Genomic DNA, 19308 nt, shown 5'->3' with positions numbered 1-19308 from the left:
CCCGTTCATGCTCTGTCTCTCTCTGTCCCAAAAATAAATAAACGTTAAAAAAAATTAAAGAAAAATAAATAAGCTATCAAACCAAAAACAATGTTAGTAAGTGAAAGAATCCAGTCCAGAAAAGTTACAAATTTTATGTTTTGAACTACATGATTTTCTGGAAGAGGCAAAACTATAGAAACAGTGAGGTTGGCAGGGGTTCAGGGGGTTGGGGATAAGGAGAAATGAGTAGGTGAAGCATACAGCATTTTTAGAGCAATGAAACTATTCCATATGGTACTGTAATGACATATACAAGATATTATGTATTTATCAAAGCCTATCGAACTGTATAACATAAAGAGTAAACTCTAATGTAATGTACTATAAGGTAAACTATGGACTTTAGTTAATAATCATTTATTAATATTGTCTTATCAATTTTAACAAATGTACCCCCAAAATGCAGGATATTAATAATCGGGGAAACTGTGTGCTTGGGGTGGGGGGGATTGTTACATAGGAACTCTCAGTACTTCCTGTACAATTTTTTTCTTTTCTATTAAATGTTTATTTATTTATTTTGAGAGAGAGAGAGAGAGAGAGAGAGAGAGAAAGAGGGGGCAGAGGGAGAGAGTGAGAGAGCATCTAAAGAAGGTTCTGTGCTGTTAACACAGAGCCTGATGTGGGGCTTATCCCACAAATTGTGAGATCATGACCTGAGACAAAATTAAAGAGTCAGGCACTTAACCAATGAAGACACCCTGGCACCCCTCTGTAAAATTTTTCTATAAACTTAAAACTGCTGTAAAAAATAGTGTGTATATATATATATATATATATATATATATATATATGTGTGTATATATATATATATATATATATATATATATATAAAAACCTGGAAAACAACCCATACTTTCACTGTTTGCAAATTAGCTCGAGAGGATTAGAAAGCAGTGAACTTTTCCAAAGTCATTTTAACACTTTATCTTACAATAGTATATGTGGATCTAGGAAGGAAGATGAGATGCTTTATGTCTAACATAACATAACAAAAAATAAAATAAAATAAAATGAAATAAAATTATAAATAAAATATAAATAAAATAAAATGAAATAAAATAAAAAAGTATCTACTAACAGTCTTGCAATAACTTCTAAATGGAAATTTGTTCTCTAGTAATACTGACCTATTAACACGCAATATTTTCTTTGGAGGAAAAGATATCAGCAATATCAACAGCTATCAATAAAATTACATCAACCCAAGCACGCTGGGAAAAAGGAAAGCAAACTATAAGCAAGGCATTTTATTTGCATGGAGCTTGAGTCCCAATTCCATAACATGGTGACTTCCCTCACTCTAGACTTCAGAGACGCTCCTGAGTAAGGTAGTCTCACAAGAAGGCTGATTTTGAACGCTAGCAAAAAAAAAAAAAAAAAAAAAAAAAAAAAGACATTCTGACATACAAATCTTAAATGATCTATAGTTTTATTTTATAAGAATATAGTCCCGGGGCGCCTAGGTGGCTCAGTCAGTTGAGCGTCCTACTTCAGCTCAGGTCATGATCTCGCAGTTCGTGAGTTCGAGCCCCGCGTCGGGCCCTGTGCTGACAGCTCAGAGCCCAGAGCCTGTTTCAGATTCTGTGTCTCCCTCTCTCTCTGACCTTCCCCTGTTCATGCTCTGTCCCTCTCTGTCTCAAAAATAAATAAACGTTTAAAAAAAGAAAGAAAGAAAAAAGAAAAAAAAAGAATATAGTCTTAATAACATTTACCAAGAAACATCTGGGCAACATTTACTAATGGTGTTTGGGGGGGGGGGGGCTATTGAGTACCGCTTCTCAATTCTATTTGGTCCTCACAGGAGACCTCAAACAGAGTGATGATGACAGTAATCTCTCAGTGCCAGCTCAGATCTTGTCAGATGGCAGAAAGAATGTGGTGGAGCCTACCATACCTGTTTAATGTTCATTCACAATCACCCTGAAACTCCAGTATAATTACTTTCTTAGGTTACAAGAACGGCCTTGAATAAGCCCGCACCTGGGCCTAACATCTGAGTTCTTATTTTTCTTACTATCATTGCTAACGACCGCTACACCCACTACCTGTGTTAAGCCACCCTTGACCTCACCCTTGGATCACTACTGCAATCTGTCCTGGGTGGTAATGGGAGTCCAGGCACTGGTGTACCCCCATGAGCTCAAGAGTGGATCTCACTGACATTTTTGGCCACATGAAACCAGCCACGATCCTCAGGCACAGCACGTCTCTTATGAACCCACTCTTTAGCCTGCACTTTCCCATGGATTCTGTCTTATCTTTTAAAAAGTGTTATTTCTTTTGTTGTTTTTGTTGTTTTATTTCTACGTTAAAAACCCAAAATTCTCTAAGCACAGAACACCTGGAAATTCACTATACTGTACATAATATTAAACCACCAAAATTCAGCAACCTAAGAGATATTTAATATTAACATTATGGAGTGTATCTGCTAAATTTTTCCATTTATATTATCTTTTATTGTTCACAGAATTTAAAATAATTTTTATGTGTCACTCTTTTTTCCAAAAGTGTAAGTTTCAAATCTTACAATTTCTTTACATGTCTGTGTCAATTTACTAATATTGGGTATTTCCCAAAGGCTTTTCCTCAGTATCATTTCTACAGTATCATAAGGAAGGTCCAAATCCAGTGTCTTGTTAGTATAGTCTAAGCAACTGTAGTCAGTTCTAATTCAGAATATGTTGAGTCTGTTTTGAGTTCTCAAAATGAGCATTTGAGGCTATAGCAGGCAGATACATTTTTAAATTTGCTCTGGGAAAATCATGTAGAAAAATCCAGTGATCTTAGTCTTTTCAATCGACACAAATTTAACATTTCTAATCATATTCCCAGTGATTAGAAACAAACAGACAACAATAAAAAACCTTGAGTTTTTCAAAGCTTCTCTCTTTATAAAAGCAAAGAAAACAGGTAGTATACCCCTGCAGTCTGAAAGCCTGGCTTTCAATATGCCATGAGAACATATATACAGATCTCTGTCTCTAACATAATTTCCATTTTTACCATTTTTAATTAAAGATAACACAAATACTACTCATCTTAAGTTTTTGGAGATAAGGAAGGCCAAAAACTGTATTTAAATTTAAGAATTCAGTGAGGGTATTTTCTACTCCAACCTTCAGCATTAGTTTTTAGAAGGTCCATTACTCCTGTCATTAACGAAAGTTCCCCTCCCTTTCTGACATGTGATAGTTATCTCGTACCTAAAACAAAACACAACAAAACAAAACAAAACAAAACAAAACAAAACTCTTCGGGTTCATCTATCATACTAATCTTGTTATAATGTTATACTGACTTAACTCTATGAGGGCAATAACAATATATCTGGAAGCAAATAAATATACATAAATTTTATGTCCCTAAATATATGATTTAGTAATTATCCCCTCTGGACACAAAGTAAGTCTTTAAGACTGCAAATATTATAACATCCTTGGAACTAAGTAAGTGAGCATCTCAAATTTGAGTTTCCATTCACAAATCTGCTGATTGGATTTATAAAAGTTACAGTAGTACATGAATATAGATTTGATAATTGTCATGCTATTAGTGGTTCCTGCTTCAAAACCGAATAAATAGGGGCGCCTGGGTGGCTCAGTCAGTTAAACATTCGACTTTGGCTCAGGTCATGATCTCGCGGTTTGTGAGTTCCTGCCCCGCGTCAGGCTCTGTGCTGGCAGCTCAGAGCCTGGAGCCTGCTTCAGATTCTGTCTCCTCCTCTCTCTGCCCCTCCCATGCTCATGCTCTGTCTCTCTCTGTCTCTTAATAATAAATAAACATTAAAAAAAAAAGAATAAATAGGTCAGAGGAAGGAAAATTTAGTCTAAAGTTTTGATTACCTTATTATCTAAAAAATGATAATTGATATATTTGGCTAAAAAATCTTATAAAAGTATAGGGGCATTATAATTATCACCAACCTTTTGGCTGTGACTCCCTGAAGTTTTTTAGGTAGGTCTGAGAGACACGGCTCCAAGGCTCTAAATTATATTATTTTGTATTCTAGTTAAATAGTCACACCAGCCTGTAATAACATAACACCCAACTGACCTGCTGTCATAAGTGTGGTTTGCTTGTTTTTAGATATAAAAAAAAGTTAACCTGTTCAACCTAAGTCTACTACCCTATTTTATCTGAGAAATAAGAAAAAAATTCTATAAAAATTTTCTTTGTTTCATGTATACTGGAATGTCCGACAAATTTAGTTTTGAACTTTTTTTTTTTAATAACCACTGCAATTCTCAGAAAACCCAAGGACTACAAAAGAGAATTTGGTCACGTTTTTTGGAGCATGTGGAAAGAATATGATGGTGACTAATAGTCTTTTATCATAGTAAAAGGAAAAAGAAAAGTGATTATATGAAGGTTGCCTTGAGACTTAAGGAAGGATGTTGTGAGGAAATTAAGCAAGGCAGTATTTTTTCTTTGGATCTTTAACCCAACCCCAAGAAGTAAACAAATAACTGCTCTAAGCAGATAATTGTATTGAGATCCTTTCTAACCACCCCATTGCTCTCAAGCCTCCCACTCTCTTCTATCCCCCACACATAGCTGTTTTGCACAGGAAGTTGTCCTTATGCTTAATGGATCTATTGAAACAGGTATGGGGTAGGGTGTTTATGGTCACAGACCATGCTGGAGCCCCATGAAAATCTGCTCATATAAAACCTATCTAAAGACTTTCCAAATGCTGGGCTTCAGGAGGAATTTTTGAGTTGCGAGATTCAGAGGGACCATGTGGACAGAGACTATGTGATAGTTTAAAAGACATAAAATACCCGTGGGACATTCTGTATTGATTTAGTGAACACCTTTGGTCATGTCACTAAGGTTTAATACCCTTAAATTATATGTGAGAAGATGACTTGAGTTTGTTAAATGACTTGAGGCACAGTGTCCACTTCAAACACATCCTCATTTCTTCACAGTTTATTCCCAGGAACAGAGACCAGATAGTTGCTTCAGATGTTTTCTGAAAACTGTTTTGCTCATCAAGAAGCAATGGCTCAAATACCAAGTGGCACAGGTAGACAACAATGCTTCCACCACCCTCATCAACTTTCTTGGATGCCTGTTTGGTGTTTTAAGAGAGAATTTACAAATCTGCTCATATAGAACACTAGTTTGAAAATAATACCCACATATCTGAAACCATGTACTTCATTAAAGTTATTCTAACGCTAGATGCAGTACTTGTTCTGTAACTCTGTGCATGCAACTTAACTTTAAGCAAAAATATTGGATTCTAAATATTCTTTTAATTTTGTAACAGAAAATCCCACTCAAAGGAAGGTTAACAAAATGGAGTTATAATTATCCGGTTTATTGACAGACCCAGGACTAGATCTGGAGTGTAAATCCAGGCATACAAAAGAGATTAACAGGCTCCAGATCTGCTGCATTCCCTTGTGGCACTTGCTTCTCCTCCTAGACTTCTTCTACCCTCATGGTTGAAAGACAGTTACCAAATGTTCCTAAAGTTTTTCTTTCCATTTGCCATCCAACAGAAAAGTGACTTTTGCAGTCACTTCACAGATCCAATATATTTTCTGATGGGGCCGTAAAGAAAACAATGGCCTGGATGACATGATGTATGCCCTGTGGTCATGAGAGTGGAAACTTAATTGTACAACCTAAACTGAGACTATGGGAATCTCCAAAGAAGAATCCAAAACTTGCTGGAGACAAGAAGAATGATATCGAGCAGCTAAACCAGTACTTTGTGGACTGGACTACAAGGGCAAAAGACAGCAACTTGGTTTGCACTTTACTTACAAAGAGGATTCTTTTTTGCTCTCATCTTGAGTAAGTCTGAACTAAGGAGAAGCACAACAAAAACATTCATGGCAAAAAATGGAAATTTAATGGATATTCCACTTAAATATTGAGGGAGTTTTTGACGATTGGTTTTACTTTCTTTAGTGACAACAAATGCTAACCATAAATGAAAAAAAAATACATACCCAAAACGTTGTTTTTTCATAATTAAAAAACTTATTCATTACTAAAATTAATGAATTAGTTTTGATACTGTGTGTGTATACAGTGTGTGAATACACATTATACATGTGTCTATATGTGTTTAAACAGTGTATGTATGTATATATAGCATGTGCATATATAAATATACATGCATATATACATGCTATGCATAGTGCATTTACATACTGTATATGTAGATACAAAATTGGCTGATTATTATAGACATTTTTGATTCAATATTCTCCCAAACGCCTATCATATTCATAATATATGATGGCAACTTTGTTTCATTATAAGTTTTTTTTTAATGAATGAATTTTACTTTTTGTTATATCAAATTCTTTTTAGTACTCTTGGATGATAGTGCCATTAGAAAATATTTCTTGAAAACTATTTGTAATAAATTCAGGAAAAAAGGTTTTGTTCAAAAATTTTGCATGTGTATAATACATTGTGTATGTGTGTATGTACATGTGTGTGTATCTTCCAAGTATTACATATGGAAGAATTTAGAAAATAGGAAATGTATTGTTCTAGGTGTTACAAAACCTGGTTGTATTTCTGAAACTTCCACAGAGTTACTATTTAACTTTGGACAGTTCAATTCCTCTGGATCACAGTTTCTTCCAACCAAAGGTGAAGTGTTGCAGATATTTATTCAACAAATATTTACTGAATGTCTATTATGTTCCAATTATTTTTCTAGGTTCTAAGATTAGCAGTGAACAAATAGAATAACAGAAATCTGCTCACACAGAATACATATTTTTGTGGGAGATAATGAACAAGATAGAGTGAAATTCATAGTAAAATAAAATCCATGATAAATGCTAAAGGAAAAAAAAAACTATAGAATCAGAGTAGAAAGTAACACAGTGCATCAATGGGTAAAATGGGGCAAATCCTGAAGAGCCTTGAATAGCATCCATAGAATTCTATTCTGAGGAATGGATTCTAACCACTAAACATTCTACCTAATTCTTAAATGTAAATGATTGTATATGTTAATGATTATCAATAAAAATAGGAAAAATGGCATTAATTGTGTTTAATAAATCAAGTTTTTCAACTTGATAAAGTTAATGCCCCCTCAGAGGACTCCTTCTTATTCAAGTTACTGAAGCCCAAAGTCTTCAATTATTAACAATGTTATATGCTGCTAATAAATTATTTTCTGAAAAATATTTTCAGTCAGATCTATTTATAGACAATATAAATTATATATTATTATGATATGAAATTATATTTATAAATAAATATGTATAGCTACATAGTATCTTATTTTTTGTCAGTATTTGAAAGTAAAGAGTAATCTTTTATTTGCAGCAAGCCACCACTGAAAGTTTTATATGTAGCTAAAAGTTTTAATCCTCTCACCTTTTCGTTTTATTTGCAGCCTGTCAAATTAGTGCCAGTTAAAAATCACCAATTGACAATTTAGGAAAACAAATTCCTTATACAGTTTCTATCACTGAAGATTTAGTTAACCTTCATGTGATCCCTTTAAGAGAATTTCTACACTGAGATCTTCACTGAGAAAATATAATTTAGAGTGAAAATAACGGATAAAATGGTGACAGATGACACTGAAAATAGATTTGAAATGACACAATGTCTGTTGTGAAACTGTGATTTTTTTTCCTGTCAAGTCTTTATTTCCTAAAGAAATATGGCATTTTCATGATGAGTCCAAAGCTCATTCATAATTTTATTTATTTTGACTTAGAAATATTAGCAATTGAATTAAAATTTCAGATTTTGACTCAAGCTCTATTGCCAGATTTCAAAAAAAAATGGCATAAAATAGATAGAGTGTTGTGATTGTCACTTCTTTTAGATTGAAAGCATGTAATGCACCAGATCAGCCAAGAAGTAAATAGTCATTAAGTAGTTCTTATATTTAGGTAGATTAAGCATTAAGATTTACAGAGATATTTCAGGAAAGATGACTATCTTCAGAGTAATAAAGGCCTTTCAGTCCGAGTTATGTCACCAGAGCCAGCAGGGAACAGGTGAAGAGTGCTCGCTCCTGTTACTCCTCCAGTGGCATCTGATCAGAACAGTATAATGAATTAACACAAAGGCACGTATCCACCTTGTCTGAGCTAGTCTTCCTTCAGCATCCTTTCCTGCAAGAAAGTCTCAGAAGCTCAGGACAGGAAAACATGAAAACTCCTTCTGGTGTCTTGTTTGGGTTTTTCTGGACTTGAAGAAACTATAGCACACGATATGATTATTTCATTTTATTTTGTTTTGTTTTACAATTTTTATTTTACTCTATTCTATTCTGTTTGATTTGATTTGATACATATACAGAGAGAGCCAGGGAGAGGGAGAGGGAGAGGGAGAGGGAGAGGGAGAGGGAGAGGGAGAGGGAGAGGGAGAGGGAGAGGGAGAGGGAGAGGGAGAGGGAGAGGGAGAGGGAGGGAGGGAGGGAGAGAGAGAGAGAGAGAGAGAAAGAGAGGGAGAGGGAGAGTGGGGGGGAGAGGGAGAGAGAGAATCTTAAGTAGGCTCCATAATCAGTGCTAAACCCTACACCAGGTCCAATCCCACAACCCTGGGGTCACAACCTGAGCCAAAATTAAGAGTCAGATGCTCAACTGATTGAGCCACACAGGTGCCCCCACAGCAGACACTATTTAGATTAATCTTCCTCTTTCACCACAATGATTGTTTGCACCAAGAATGTTTAGGGTTCTTATAGTCAGTTATTAAAAATAAAATTAGGGGCGCCTGGGTGGCGCAGTCGGTTAAGCGTCCAACTTCAGCCAGGTCACGATCTCGCGGTCCCTGAGTTCGAGCCCCGCGTCAGGCTCTGGGCTGATGGCTCAGAGCCTGGAGCCTGCTTCAGATTCTGTGTCTCCCTCTCTCTCTGCCCCTCCCCCGTTCATGCTCTGTCTCTCTCTGTCCCACAAATAAATGTTGAAAAAAAATAAAAAATAAATAAATTAAATTAAATTAAAATTTCTTAGAATATCATGTATGGACCTTCATCATAAATTACTGGTTCAATTTTTGAAACTCACCTTCAGCTACTCTCCTATAGAAGTCCTAAATACAAGCCACTCTGTGGTGTCTGTTCTGCAAAAGGTCATGTTTTCTCTTACTTCTGTGATTGTCTTCTTCTTCCTAGAAAGTCTTTCCAAGATTCTACATCTGGCTAATTCCTAGTCATCCTTCAAAACTTATCTCAGACATCATAATTCCTGAAATACATTGTTTTCTATGTGACAGTGTGGGTTAGATGCTCTTCCAATGCATCTTTGCAATAATATAATATCTATATTTCTCCATGTTAGCAACTGTACTGGGTGGTAGTTGATAATGTGTAAGTAATGGAAGCATAGAGATATAGATTTGAAAGAGCATCATTTTTAGATTAAGGCTGACCAGAATTCCATTTTTCCCCTGAGTGTGTTTTATTAAGCAAGTTAATTAATCATATTTACTTTTTGTTTCTACAATATGAGGGCTAAATGTTTATTCACTAAAAGGAAATTTTGACAATGATTTACTACTTCATGAATGTATTTCCATATATGTGTGCGTATATGCGTATATATAGTTCAGATTATATGTGTGTGTGGAGACAGAGAGAGACAGACAGACATAAGGGGAAAGAGAGAAGGAGGGACTGTTTTAGGGCCTGGGATTAGAAAATAGATTGATTTAAACAGGGTGATTTGGCCACCTGACCATTAAAGGACAGTTACGCAAAGAAATTTTATCCTAAATTTGGAAATGTAAAACTTAAAAAATAAAGAGAATGGATGAAATAGTAATCTAAGATATTATGACTAAATTGTTGGAGTAAATGAGCAAGAGTAAATTGTTCTTTTCAAAGAGATTTCTGAGGGTGATACATTTCTGATGATGGTAAATTCAAGAGATCCATCAAAGTGGTTCACTTAAGTAGAATGGAGGCAGCTCTCTAGTTATGTAAATTTACCCACTTCAGTGAATGTAATATATATAATTCTGTAAAATGCATGTTTTATAAAATAACATATATCATTAAGATTTCCATTATCAATATTAATGAGAGAATATACACTATCAGATAAGTATATGTGCTTCATAATTTACTCTATCACTTTAATACTTACCTCATTTCCAAGCCCCACTATTATAAATCACATCATTGTTTCATATTTATGTATGTATAAACATATATAAATGTAGATGTAAACATTTTATGCATATGCATCATTGCTTATAATGTCATTATTTATACTATTGTTTCTGTACTGTGCATTATTTATACTGGACAGAATTCCTAAAAATGTAATTTTTGAAGGTAAAACTATATTAAAATTTAAGAACAAATTGTCAACTGTCTTTACAGATAGGTTTGAGGTATATACAAATGTAATCGCACTGGTATAGAATGAGAGTAACTCTATGCATTACACTTTTCCCATCAAAGATTCATTTTACTTTTGGTCAATTTGTGGTTACTTGACTGCTGAATTCATTACTTGCTCATAGATTTATACGTATTTTTCAAGAACTCCAGTTTCTCTTATTTTGAAACTCTTTCTACTTCATAACTATTTTATCATTTTAATCTCTATTATTTCACTGACTGTATTTGGAGATGTGACGATTAAGGTTAAATGAAGTCATATGGTGGAGCCCTAATCCAATAGGACTAGTGTCCTCCTAAGAAGGACTCCTACACACACACACACACACACACACACACACACACACACACACACAGTATGGGATTCTATGGCTTAACCATTAAAGGACAGTGATGCAAGGAAATTTTATACTAAATTTGGAAATCTAAAATTTAAGAAATAAAGAGATGAATAAATAATAATCTAAGATATTATGATTAAATTGTTGGAGCAAATGAACAAGCACACACACACACACACACACACACACACACACACACACATTTACAGGAAAGGCCACGTGAAGACACAGTGAAAAGGGAGACACCTGCAGCCATGGAGACAGGTCTCACCAGAACCCTACCATGTTGGCATCTTGCTTGGACCCTGGCCTCCAAGAACTGTGAGAAAATAAATTATTATTGTTCAAGCCACCCAGTCTGTGGTATTTTGTCTTCTGGTAGTCTAATCAGACTAATTGAGTATACAATGAAATTCTTCCTTACTCTCTAACTTCCAGTCCTTTAATACATTTACACAAAGACAGAAACTATTGTTATTTTTTAAATTATTTCAGACATATTTGTTGCCCATACACACACATCCATATCTTTTCATCTTTTTTCATAGACAACAAAATACTATATAAACTGTTATACATTGTTTTTTATAATAGTGTTGTGATATTGTGATTTATAAGAAATATATATTTGGGGGCACCTGGGTGGCTCAGTCAGTTAAGTGTCTGACTGGGGCTCAGGTCATGATCTCAGGGTTTGTGAGTTCAAGCCCCACATCCGGCTCTGTGCTGACAGCCAGAGCCTGGAGTCTGCTTCAGATTCTGTGTCTCCCCCTCTCTCTGTCCCTCCCCTACTCATGCCCTGTCTCTCTCTCTCAAACATAAATATTAAAACAAGGAATATATATTTGGTCTTTGTCCGTAGTTTCTAGCTCAGAACTCTCAAAACTCTTGGAATTTCCTGAATAATAAAAGCAATGGGAGCATCTTTTGTTATAATATTCAGCCTCTTGTCCTCAGTTCCTGAAAACACTTCAGAGCTATAAAGAGAAACATGTGTCATGTTATTAACAACAAGCCCCTTTCCACCACACCTGGGTTTATGTGAGTGAGGTAACTTTTGGAAAGAAACTGGGGATGGGTCTGGTTGCCAGGGAAACCCGACACAAATAGCTGGAACTTTCAGTCCCACCCCCTGATTTCCAGGGAAGAGAGAGATCTGGAGGTTGAATCTATCACAAATGATTGATTTAACCCACTGTAAATCATGACTAATCATGACTAATGATTCATACCCACTTTATTGAAAGCCTCCATAAAAGGACAGGGTTCAGAGAACATTAGGGTGGTGAACACATGGAGATGTGGGGAGATGGGCATGCTCAGAAAGGTCACGGAACTTCTGTGCTTTCCTATGACCATTCCTGAGTTATATCCTTTTACAAATAAACTGATAATCTATTAAGTAAAATGTTAATCTGAGTTTTGTGAGCTGCTCTAACAAATTAATCAAACCTAAGGAAAGTTTCATGGGAACCTCTGTTTTATAGCCAACTTGGCCTTGTGACGTTAGAACCTCTGAAGTTGGGGAGAGGAGCAGTCTTCTAAAACTGAGCCCTTAAAGTGTGAGATCGAACAGTGTCTCCTGGTAAATAATGTCAGAATCGACGTTGAATTTTAGGACACCCACCTGGTGTCCAAAGAACTGTTAGAGCATTGCTTGGTGGTGTAGGGAATCCACCAACACACACACACTGGAACTGGGTCCCAGAACCCCAAATAACCATATAGATTAGCCACCTTTCCTAACGGCAAAGAGCTTTCTCAATGACTTTTAAATTGCATATGAATACATCAAAATTTATTTATCCATTTCTCTAAAGATAAATTTTATTTCCAGCATTTCACAACTAAAAATTTGTTATACTGCATAGCTTTTATATATGCCATTTCCTACTTTGAAGTATATCGGCATAATAAATTCTTTAAAGGGGAACTGCTGCATCAAAGAGCTTCAGCACTCATTCTGTGGATAGATATTGCCAACTATTCTTCCATATGGCATGATATTAATTTATACTTTTCCAGAAATTTGTGAGAATTATTATCACACACTATCTGAGACATGTGCACATGCACATACACCTACACACACGCACACACACACACACACACACACACACACACACACACACAGTTACCAAACATTCGGGACTTTCAAAATATAAGTAAAATGTAATGGTTTACTATGGTTTTGATTTATATTTTTATTACTTTGAATGAGATGGAACATTTCCTTTATAAAAAGCTGGACACTGGCTCATTTTGAGCACACTTTTATTTCCTTGCGTTTTAAAATATGCTATTCAATTGGGGGTGTCTGGATGGTGGCTCAGTCTGTTAAACAATGGACTCTTGATTTCAGCTCAGGTCATGATCTCATAGTCATGAGATTGAGCCTGTCAACAGTTCCTCATTGAGCATGGAGCCTACTTGGGACTCTATCTCTCTCCTTCTCTCTGCCCCTACCCCACTCTTGTGCATGTGCATGCATGCATGAACATTCCTTCTCTCTCTAAACAAAAAAAAAATTGAAAAAAAAAGCTATTCAACTGATGCCTGCATAAAACATTTTTTAAAAGACTGATGATAATCTACTATTCTTTTCTTTGTGAGTTCCTTGGCCTTTGTTGTCTGCTTGTTCATTTTTTTAAAATAAATTTCCAGCAATTTTACTAGAATATATCTTACTTTTTGTTTACTCCAAATTGACTTTCCCAGTATGTAGGATGCTCCTTCAATAAAAATTTTCAACTGTTTTCACTTCTTTTTTTTAAATTAATAATTTTTCTTGATATATAGTTGTTAGTGTTTGAGCTGTTTGTTATTTTCTTATCAGGACTCTTAGTATACGTGTGTTGAATCTTCCATGTGTAACTTCTCTATTTGTCTCATTTTTTACAATACCTTTAATTTCTTTTAAAGTTTTATTCTTTCAGTTTCTAGTCTCTTAAAACATTTTTTATTTAAAATATTTGTTTTTTTTTCCTCATTTATTCTTTATTTTTGAAATTTTGGGGTTTTTTTTACTAAAAATTTATTGAATTTTCCTATTTTCTGATTTTATGTTTCCATTTTTGTCGTGTGTTTATATCTTCTATATTAACTTTGCCTGAATATATTTTAATCTAATCTGTGAGCATATCTTTCTGAAGACTTTTCATAATCTGTAAGGATGTTATGCTGCTTCCTATTCTTTTTTTTAATGTTTATTAATTTTTGAGAGACAGCAAGGGAGAGAGAGATAGGGAAACAGAGAGAAAAAAAAACATAAGCGGGGGAGGGGCAGAGAGAGAGGGGGACAGAGGATCCTAAGCCTGTTCTGCTTTGAGAGCAGCAAGCCTGATGCAGGGCTTGAACTGATGAGCAGCGAGATGGTGACCCGAGCCAAAGTCAGAGACTCAACCAACTGAGGCACCCAGGAGCCCCAATTTTATTCTTTTTCTTAAAATACTTCTGAATGGAATTTGCAATCATAATCATTTTCTATCCTTTATTGCTAGGTTAGATTTTTCTTGAAATTTTCACTTCTCTAGAAACCAGCTTCTGTAGTATTTGTGAAGTGACTAGAAATGTGGTTTCCTATTTCCCGGTATCTCCTAGCTCTGTTTATTTTCCCCACTCTTATGTGAATTTCTTTCCTTGTTGCTATTCTATCTCACTTAATTCGGACAATATTTCCAGCCATTTCTCCTTAGCTTCAGGCTAGTTACTGGATTAGGTTATTTTTCAATGTTCATGAAGCCTAGTTGCTTCCAAATCTTCAGACATTGTTTAGTATACCCGGCATTCATCCAAAACTTGGAGTGGAGATTTTCCTCAGTTGATTTTGCTATTCTCAGACGGTCCCAATGACTTTCTTGGTGAAGACCTGTATGGTATTCGGAGCACTCTTCTCTTGCACCTTTTACAATTTGCCTAATTCTGTGATGATTTAACTACTTAAACTTATTTCTAAGTTCTCTTACCTCAGATTTTAGTATCTCCCCTTGTCTTTCATCCTCTTTTCTGACTTCATCCATTTCTACATTGTGGAATCGTTTCTCAGCTGCAACCACGTCATTACTTTTTTTTTAATGTATGCAAAAAAATATTTGGGTTTAGTTTCTATTTTCTCCTTGGAAAAAAACTTTTATTGTTTTTTTTCTTTTCCATATAGTTAGCAAAACATTTCTAATAAATATTCTTTGTTTATGGGTTTTTTTGTTGTTATTGTTCTGATAATATATTTGTTCTGATACTATGTTGTTAAAACTCTGATTTTCAAAGTAGTACCATTTGCATTGGCTATTTTGTCACTGGCTACCCTCCATTTCTATGTTATACATTGTCAGTGGAAAAGGACACATCTTGTACATGCTGGCTGTACTTTTCAATACAGTTTCATTAAATTTCTACATTTTGCAAAAACATTATTTTCAGGTCCTTAGATAAATTACGAATATTTCTCATTGCTGTCCTCAAAGGATAAAAACAATGGCTTATCTGGTACCATGTTAGATGAGATGATTTTGGTAATTATCTTATAAACTATATATTTGAGAGAGTTGTGTGCCAAACAAACATTTATTGAATACTTGATTTGCACCTCCTGGTAAAAGATCAATACTGGATACCATAGGGAAAAGCACAGAAAATGTCCTGGCATTCAAAGATTTTATATTATTTAGAGAAGAGATACATAAAAAAATAAATTGGAAACTAAGTTATACTTCAGAGAGCAAAAAGATACTTGGCGAGAAATAAAGCATAGAAAGTATAATAGGGAAACCTGAAAGTGGAGGAACGATTGCTCTTTTACATCAGGTGGGCAGGAGAAACTCTCAGTAGTGGATTGAAACTTGAGCAGAGACTGGGAAGAAATGAAGGCATGAACCACATACACAACTGGTGAGGGTCTACAACGTAGGAGTCTAAATGCATATGGAACTCAACATTTTTATTCTCCTGTACTTTCAAAGCACGTTTACTGGTATCCTGATAATAAATTTCATCATCTTGGTAGTCTTAGCCTTTTTTTTACTTTCTGATTTAATTGACCCTCTCTTAATATCTTTCATGTTTTTCCTCCTTCATATTATTTTAAATTAATTCCATATTGAATAAGAGCTCACACCCACACCTATAATATGGTCAACTAATCCATGACAAAGGAGGCAAAAATATACAATGGGGAAAATACAGTCTCTTTAACAAAAGATGCTGGGAAAACTGCACAAGTACATGCAAAAGAATAAAACTGGACCACTTTCTTACCACATACACAAAAATAAACTCAAAGTAGATTAAAGACCTAAATGTGAGATCTGAAACCAAAAAATTTCTAGGGAAAAAAAGGCAGTAATTTCTTTGATTTTGGCAATAGCAGCATTTTTCTAGATAGGTCTCCTCAGGCAAGGGAAACCAAAGCAAAAATAAACTATTAGGACTATATCACAAGAAAAAGTTCTTGCACACGAAGGGAACCACCAACAAAACAAAAAGGCAAGCTACCAAAAAACACAATCTGATTAGAAAATGAGCAGGGTACCTGAACATTTCTCCTGAGAAGACATGCAAGATGGCCAACAGAAACAGGAAAAAATGCTCAGCATTACTAACCATCAGGGAAATGCAAATCAAACCACAATGAGATATCACCTTACACGTGTTAGAACGGCTAGAATTAGCAAGGCAAGAAATAATAAATGTTGCTAAGGATGTGGAGAAAAAGGAACCCTCATGCTCTAGGTGGGCATGTATACTGGTACAGCCACTGTAAAAAACAGTATGGTGGTTCCTCAAAAATTTAAAAATAGAAATGCTATATGATCCAATAATTCCACTACTGAATATTGAAAATTGAAACACTAATTCAAAAAATATATACATCCCTATGCTTAGTGCAGCATTACTTACAATAGCTAAGATATGGAATCAATCCAAGTGTCCATCCATCAATGAATGGATAATGATAATGATAAATAGACAGATAGAGATATATATATATACACACATGCATATACACATACACACAATGGAATATTACTCAACCATAAAAAATAATGATATCTTGCCATTTGCAACAACATGGATGGACCCTAAAGGATGTAAAGCTAAATGAAATAAGCCAGATGGAGAGAATACAAATATCAAATGATTTCACATTTATGTGGGATCTAAAACACAAAAGAGATGAAAAAAAAACCAAAAACCAAAAACCAAAAAACAAGAACTGGTGGTTGCCAAAGGGGAGGTGACTGGGGGTAATGGGTAAATAGATAAAGGGGATTAAGAGCTACAGACTTCTCGGAGGAGCCAAAATGGCGGAACAGCATGGAAGCTTTTTGTGTGTCTCCCGTCCATGAAATACAGCCAGACCAACACTAAACCATCCTACACACCTAGAAAACTGATTGGAAGATTAACACAACAATCTGCACAACCTGAACAACAGAATTCTGCAGGTACACAGCACAGAGAGCTGAACTTGGGGAGCAAGAAGCTGTGAAAGGTAGGGAACCCCTTTTGCAGGCAGAGAGAGGACAGAGACTGGGGGGGGGGAGTATACGGAAAAAGCACCCCTCCCCAAAAGCAGCTGGAGAGAAAGTGGAAAATTGGAAACAGCCACTGGGACTAAACTAAAAAGGGAGAAAGGAGAAAGGAGAAAGGAGAGGGTTTAAATTCCATTAAGAATGTAAACAAGGGGAGTGCAAAGGCTGCAACTCCACAGCTCGATACCTGGCAGTGCTCTGGTGTGAAAGGTGAATCCCCAGGAACAGAGTGGGGTCCGAGAGGTTCTCAGGCCACACGAGGAAAAGCGGTTCCACTGCTGGAAGGACATTTGGTAGAGACTGTTGAAGCGACCTGGTTCCAGCAGACCCCAGAAAACGGCCACACTTGCTGGTGCTGGAACAAGGTTGTTAAGCGTGAAGCCTGGTGCCAGATATGTGTTGTGACTTTCCATAATCCCTGAAAAGCTGCTGCTACACTATCTTGTGAACGTTTTCTGGGGCAGGCTGGCACCTGGCCACAGTCTCAGGGCACCGGCAGCAGCAGGGTCCAGCAGGCGTTCCTGGGTGCAGCCAGCATTCAGCCATTGCTGGGTGAGACCCTCCCGCAGAGGGGCAGAATGGGTCAAAGCCTCAGTCCTTTGGAAGTAAGGGGCCGGGGAAAACAGCGCATCTGAGACAAAACTTGGGAGAGAGGTACTGCCTGGGGCCTGGTCTTGGAGCATGAAAAAGCGGGGAGTGGATGAGAGCTGAAGACAGAGGACTGGCACGCGATTGCTGATCCGGGAGAACAGACTGGGTAGCTGGGTGACGCCATTTTCACCACTCCCGCACATGTGCATAAGCAGTTACAAGTGCTGCAACAATCCACCCCAGTAGGCTAGCACCGCCATCTAGTGGAGATTGGAGTCGTTACACTGAGCCCCGCCCAACTGGGCCAACTTTGTTGCTCTTCAAGAACACAAGTCTCACCACCTGATAGTATATGGACTATAAAGAGCTACATACGCTGACCTCTAGGGGAAAACGAAGTAATTTCAGTCTTAATTCAATCTGTCAGCAGGTTCATCTATTCAATTTTTTTTTTTCCTTTTTTTCCTTTTTCTCTTTTACAATTCTTTTCTTTTTCTTGAATACAGAAAGAGAAAAAACTCATTTTTACTTTCAATTTTTATTAAAAATATCTGCCTTTAATTTTTATTACTATATTTTTAACTTCTGTGTAAATTTTTCAAATTCTACTTTACTTCCATCATTTTATTTTAGTCTACCTCAGTGTACTCACCTTTTCAAATTTTAAAACAATTTCCTTTTTTTTTCTTTTTTTCTCTTTTTCATTCCTTTTTGTTTTCTTGAATGAAGAAAGAGAAAAACTTCATTTTTACTTTCAATTTCTTTTAAAAATATTTTTATTTAATTTTTATTACTATATTTTTTGCTTTTATGTAATTTTTTTCAAATTCTTACTCCCATCATTTTATTTTAGTCTACTACAGTGTATTCACTTTTTCAAATTTTCAAACAATTTCTTTTTTTTTCTTTTCTTCTTTTCCTTTTTTATACTTTTTCTCTTTTTGTTTCTTTTCATTTTTCTTAAAGAAAATGAAAAAATTCATATTTCTTTTTAATTTGTATTAAAATATTTTTCTTTAATTTCTTTCTACTATATTCTCTACTTTTGTGTATATTTTTTCAAATTATATTTTACCCACATCATCTCATTTTAGTATACTTTAGTGTATTCATTTTTTCAAATTCTCAAATGATTTCTTTTTTTTCCTACTGCCCCCCCCTTTTTTTCTCTAATCTGGCAAACAACTTTCAACACCCAGACCAAAACACACCAAGAATCTAGCATCATCTATTCGATTTTTTGTTTTTAATTTTTAATTTTAATATTTTTTAATTTTAATTTTTTAATTTCAATTTTTCTACATCATTAATTCCTTTTCTCCCTTCAAAATGACAAAATGAAGGAATTCACCCCAAAAGAAAGGGCACAAAGAAACGACAGCCAGGATTTAACCAACACAGATACAATCAAGATGTCTGAACCAGAATTTAGAATCACAATAATAAG

At 35.5% G+C, this 19308-nt stretch overlaps 1 long non-coding RNA gene across 1 annotated transcript in view; it reads right to left on the bottom strand.

Annotated features, from left to right (window-relative positions):
- Positions 1 to 19308, bottom strand: part of LOC123380040 — a 314275-nt gene that overhangs the window by 36081 nt on the left and 258886 nt on the right. The gene's annotated exons all lie outside the window — the stretch shown is intronic.

This window comes from Felis catus, chromosome C2 (genome assembly GCF_018350175.1).
Source record: "Felis catus isolate Fca126 chromosome C2, F.catus_Fca126_mat1.0, whole genome shotgun sequence".
Taxonomy (NCBI): domain Eukaryota; kingdom Metazoa; phylum Chordata; class Mammalia; order Carnivora; family Felidae; genus Felis; species Felis catus.
This window is presented reverse-complemented; position numbering and strand designations above follow the sequence as displayed.